Below are 5241 nucleotides of genomic sequence, written 5' to 3'. Positions count from 1 at the left end.
TTCTTATATAGGTGCCTATTACCCCCCACCCCTGTTCCAATTTTTCACACTTGCTATCTGGTCACCCTACAGGGCAGCCAGGCTGGCACTCAGAGACATGGTCCCTTACTGGAACTTAGTGGGGTTTTTTGGTTGGCACTCTCTCAGTGCCAAAAGGAAGGGGAAGGGTTGATGAGAAATCAGGACCCTGAGACTGACTGTCCCCAGGGCCAATGGAGAGAGGCCAATGCTCCAGGTCAGCCTGATTGACAAGGCAGGTAGGCCAATGAGGGAGTCAGGAGGCCAGGGGGTCCTGTCCTCTGTGTGAGCTGGAGCTGCCTGGCCAGAGGGGCCCAGCTAAGGAGAGAGCAGGAGCCTGAGGGGCCAGAGGAGCAGCCAGGGAGCTGAGCAGTGCCGAGGCAGAGTGGGGCTGGGGCTGGGTGCGGTGAGCAGCTGCGGAGAGCGAGGGGGAGGCTGGGCAGTGGGCCCAGTCCAGGGAGACGGCCCCAGCCAAGAGACGCTGCAGACCGGATGGGGAGGGGGAGTTGTAACCCCGACGGGGGGTGGCAGGTGACACTGGGGGAAAGGGTCCTGCCAACTAGAGCCTGAGGGTGTGTGGCCCCCGCGGCCCCGCCAGAGCAAGTGTCTGACCCGCAGCATCCCTGCAGCACAGCCAGGGCCTGGGCAGGGGCCTGGAATGTGTGAGGAACAGGCTGTGAACTGCCCTGACATTCCAGCCACCAGGGCCGGACTAACTCTCCTGTGGGCCCGGGGCTATTAGATTTTTTGCCGCCCCTGTATACAAGTCTTTTTCCTGGGAGGGAGATTGGTGCAGGAGGGGGCAGGGGGTTGGAGTGCGGGAGGGGGTGCGAGGTGCAGGCTCTGGCCAGGAGGCGCTTACCACAGGTGGCTCTCAGCCAGCAGCACAGCAGGGCTCAGGCAGGCTGCCTGCATGCTGTGGCCCCACGCTGCTCCCGGAAGCGGCCGGCTGCTAGCACATCTCTGCGACCCTTGGAGGGAGGGGGACAGCATGTCTCCGTGCGCTGGCTGTGCCCGCAAGCGCTGCCCCCGCAGCTCCCATTGGCTGGTTCTGAGAGTGGCATGGGGCCACAGCATGCAGGCAGCCTGCCTGAGCGCCCCACTGCGCTGCAGGACTTTTAGCAGCCTGGAGTTGGAGATTGCTGCCTGTGATTTATTTTTGTGGGGCCCCCCTTGAGCCAGGGCCCTGGGCTGCAGCCCCTAAAGCCCCTGCCTTAATCCGGCCCTGCCAGCCACAGCTGGTTGTAATGTCCCCGTGCCACAGAGTGGGGTGATGGGTTTTCCTTTCACCTTTCCCGTTCTTTCCTTATTTTTTTTAAAATTGATTGCTCTTTAATACATTGTATTTGCTTTGAACTCTAGGCAATGATCAGTGGGTCAGGGAAATGTCCAGTGTGGAGAGAGCACCCCGGAGCGGGAACACCCTAGCACCTGTCCTAAGTGACCATGACAAGGTGGGGGGTCAAGCCCCCCAGGAATCCTGGGCCCAGCCTTGTTGGGGTTATGAAGACTCTGCCAGACAGGAGAGTGGAAGGGGAGTCCTCAAGGGCAGGGAGGCCTCTGGGTAAAGTGGGAGCGAGGACTCAGATCCTTTTGCTAGCCCACTTCACCGGGATAGTGTATAAGCCAGGAAAGTTCCCCAAAATAGCGGGACCATTCCCCTGCTTACACCAGCTCTGCCAGACTCCCTGTGTGACTGGGAGCAAATCCATCTCTGGGCTTCACTCCCCATCTGTGAAACGGGGAGAATAATTCTGCCCTGGCTCAGTTATTGAGACTGGAAGCTCACATGGGCAGAGCCTATGTCTGTGCAGGGCCTGGCATGGTGCGGCCTATGTGGGTACCACAGTAATGCAAATCCTACCGATGTAAGCAAGTCCCATAGCTCTGGCTTTCCTATAGAGGCCCTGACACTAGCCTGAGAGCCCGCAACTGCCTGGCTCAAAGGTGTGAAGCTCCTGTCTTTCTAGTGCAGAAGCTCCTTTCAACTTACACAGGAGCAGCGGCTCGTCAGCGGCCCTGTGAAATGTTCAGCTGCCGGGCATCTGCAGTGAACTCTGGGCTGCTCCGGGCCAGGAGAGAGGAGCAGTGCAGGTGGGGGGTTGGTCTGCATCCCTGCTCCCATCGCCAAACCCTTCTGACTTCAAATGGCCGTCCCAGAGCCCCCACCCCAGTGACACAGACCTTCCTGGATTCATCCTGCCCCCTAGAGCAGTGCTTCTCAAGCTATCTGATGTGGGGGACCGGCAATTTTTTTTTTCCAATGTGCCAGGGACAGGTGCCATATTATTATCCTATTCGATGCTCTTATGAGGAAACTCGCCACGCACCGGCAGCCGATGGCTCGCGAACTGGCACCGGTCTGCGGACCACCACTTTGAGAAGCACTGCCCTAGAGTACAGGCAACAGCATCCCTGCTCTCAGGCCCTCCCCAGCAGCTGTCACCCTTTCAGAGCCAGTGCGCACAGACCAGTCACTTCCCAGCAGCTGCCTCAGTTTGAGCCTCAGCCCATTCTCTACTTATGTTTGTAACCCTTTCATAGCCAGAACACATGCATGAATTGTGCCTCCCGCACAGGTGTGTGTGACCATCTCAGTGCCAGCATCATTCCAGGCTGAATTCCCAGCACCACACCCCCAAGCTCCCCTAGCAAGGTATGCACCTGCACCGTGCAGACATCACACCCGCACGCAGCCATATCCTATATCCCACCCCCTGCGGTGACGCTGTTCACTGAGAGCCCTAAGGTATGGCTCAGATTGTTCCTTCCAATGGGCATTGCTCTGCACCTATCAGCACTGTCGTTCACCTCCCACCGTGCTGCTCAAGCACCTCACTTGGGCTGGTCCCTCTGGAGCTCCTCTGTCTTCCCCAGTCATGGGCACAGCAGGGCTAGGCAGTACCATCAGGAGCAGAGATGAGGGCCTCTCCATCCTGCCTGTCTGAGCACTGCCCTGTGCCCAGGCTAAAGGGGTTAGCCTAGGCAGAGCTGTTGTTTCCTCCAAACGGATTTGTGCTGGCTTTTGGGGTACCAGAGCCCCTCAGATACCATTTTAATGGTTCGTTTGGGGCACTGGGACTAGCATTGGCTTCCCAGTAATTGGTGACATTGGCTAATCACCTGTGATTTCACAGGTGCCGCTGCCCCGTGGCAAACTCACTGCTGGGGTCTGCCACAATAGTCACCTCAGCAAGCAGAAGCTCTGACCTCAAGGGCACTGACTATGTTGGCAGCAGCTTAGCCGGTGGCGATTGGAAGCCAAAGCAGAGGGTTCAGGGTGGGCCGGCTGGTTAATGGGGGATCCAGCCTGCTGCTTCCCCAGCCCTGGCAACAGCAGAGCTGTGTAGGGGACAGGGGACCAGTATCCCAGCGTTGCCATGACAGTGGAAGCCAGAGGCACTGGCCATACCTGCGGGGCATGACCAATGGCTGCAGTCACTCTCCTTGCCCTGCTGGGCTGCTCCATGTCTGTGTCATTTCCCTGATTCCATCTATCCATCATACCCCATGGCAGGAGGCCTGGCAGAGTGATAACAGATGGCCAGTGGATGCCTGTCAGATACACACCCTGGGGCTGGGGGAGCTAGGAGCTCCTGGGGCTGGGTATTGAGCAAACTGATCCTGAGCCCATTTGCTGTTGTGTGTTCACAGCCAAGCTCCCCCTCCCTTGGCAGCAGGCAGGGGCTCCCACGGGGATGCTTTCTGCACCCACTGCTCCCTGATTTGCCAGCTGTGCTGAGGAACTGCCTTGCTGCCCTATCTCCTGCTGCAGCTGAGACTGGAACCACCTCCTGTGCTATGTGCCAGGCCTTATCTCCAGGGGCCAATTGTTTCCCCATCCCTGACCAGCACACGGGGGCGTTCCTCTGCCTGCAGATCACCCCCTGTGCAAAGTGGAGCTTGGCTGCCCCATCGCACTGACCCACAACACACATGCAGGAGAGGAGCAGACTGGCTTGTGACATTATTGACATGAACTGGGACCGTGTAGATCATTGTTGCAACCAAGGTCCTGTAGTGGCACCAAATCTTGTATAAAGGGGGTCAAATAAGGTGTCTAAGACCTGCTTATGGTTTGCTGGTTATGATTATGCTAGCTGTATGCATGTATCATTTTTGTATTTAAAGTTATAAGTATTGGCTGGCTCTATACTGTCTGTATTTCAAACTTATGCTATGCTTCTGAGTGACATCCCAGAGAAGTTGGTGTCAGCTCTGCCTAGCCTGCTTGATGGCCCATTAAGGACCATCAGCTATACAACTGACCCATTGAGAGAAGGCAGACACCTTGTGACTCAGCAAGGTATGTAAGGACCTGCCTATGGACAGAACTCTAAGGTTTTTCTATGCCATGTGCTGGATAGCCATCTTTGGGACAAAGAAAGCAAAGACCACATGGCAAGGGACTATAAATTCTTGATGCCTCATCTCCATCTGGTCTTCAATCCTGCTTCTTACCTCTAGAGGGACTTTGCTACAAACGGAAGCTCTACACAAAGGACTGATGACCCATCCCAGCTGGGGATGTACTCCAGAGACTTGATTTGAACCTAAAGTTTATTCTATCACTGCTACAAGCCTGAACCAAGAACTTTTCCATTGCTGTATGTAATTGATTCCATTTAACCAATTCTAGCTCTTATCTATATCTTTTTCCTTTTATGAATAAACCTTTAGATTTTAGATTCTAAAGGATTGGTAACAGCATGATTTGTGGGTAAGATCTGATTTGTATATTGACCTGGGTCTGGGGCTTGGTCCTTTGGGATCGAGAGAAACTTTTTTCTTTTACTGGGGCATTGGTTTTCATAACCATTTGTCTCCCTAACGAGTGGCACTGGTGGTGATACTGGGAAACTGGAGTGTCTTAAGGGAATTGCTTGTGTGACTTGTGGTTAGCCAGTGCGGTAAAACCAAAGTTCTCTCTGTCTGGCTGGTTTGGTTTGCCTTAGAGGTGGAAAACCCCCAGCCTTGGGCTGTAACTGCCCTGCTTTAAGCAATTTGTCCTGAATTGGCACTCTCAGGTGGGTCCCGCCAGAACCAGCATCATTACATGCAGATCTCCCCCTGTGCAAAGTGGGGCTTGGCTGCCCCCATAGCACTGACCCGCAACACACATGCAAGAGAGGAGCAGACTGGCTGGCCTGGGGACACAGCTCAGTCCCCTCTGGCCCCACAGGCAGAACCCACATCCAAGCTGTTAGATCTCTTGTGCAGCCC

The 5241-nt window shown here is 55.5% G+C and overlaps 1 long non-coding RNA gene across 1 annotated transcript; it reads left to right on the top strand.

Moving 5' to 3' along the window:
* The first annotated feature begins 301 nt into the window (after positions 1-301).
* Positions 302-4731, top strand: LOC128844359 (uncharacterized). The gene is made up of 2 exons (XR_008446465.1): positions 302-424; positions 1381-4731. It is a non-coding gene; the product is annotated as an uncharacterized LOC128844359 (long non-coding RNA).
* The last annotated feature ends 510 nt before the right edge of the window (positions 4732-5241 follow it).

This window comes from Malaclemys terrapin, chromosome 10 (genome assembly GCF_027887155.1).
Source record: "Malaclemys terrapin pileata isolate rMalTer1 chromosome 10, rMalTer1.hap1, whole genome shotgun sequence".
NCBI classification, from domain to species: Eukaryota; Metazoa; Chordata; order Testudines; family Emydidae; genus Malaclemys; species Malaclemys terrapin.
This window is presented reverse-complemented; position numbering and strand designations above follow the sequence as displayed.